This window comes from Buceros rhinoceros, unplaced genomic scaffold (genome assembly GCF_000710305.1).
Source record: "Buceros rhinoceros silvestris isolate BGI_N320 unplaced genomic scaffold, ASM71030v1 scaffold45071, whole genome shotgun sequence".
NCBI classification, from domain to species: domain Eukaryota; kingdom Metazoa; phylum Chordata; class Aves; order Bucerotiformes; family Bucerotidae; genus Buceros; species Buceros rhinoceros.
Window position 1 is genome coordinate 1 of NW_010394489.1, and position 335 is coordinate 335.

The following is a 335-nucleotide window of genomic DNA, read 5'->3' on the forward strand; positions in this document are numbered from 1 at the left end:
TGGCGGATGACATCTTCGGGCATGCCATTGCCCCAGAAAAACAGAAATTGCTGAAGACAGGGATCTGATTGTCCTCATTTTTGCTGTTAAAATTGCCTTATTATCGAGCATATGGTGTTCGCCTTTATCTTCAGTTTCCTTCAACAGTCAAGGGGTTCCGGATTACAGGGACATTAAAGGGATACATACAGATTTTCCTCATATTCTTTATTCAGGGTCATCTTTTGCTCTTCAAGTGTAAACAAGCCACAGCATGCCATCTCACGGAAGCTGTAATCTCTGGTTTTCCTTTATGTTTTGTGTTTCCTGGCTGGAATAGGCTTTTGCCACTCAAA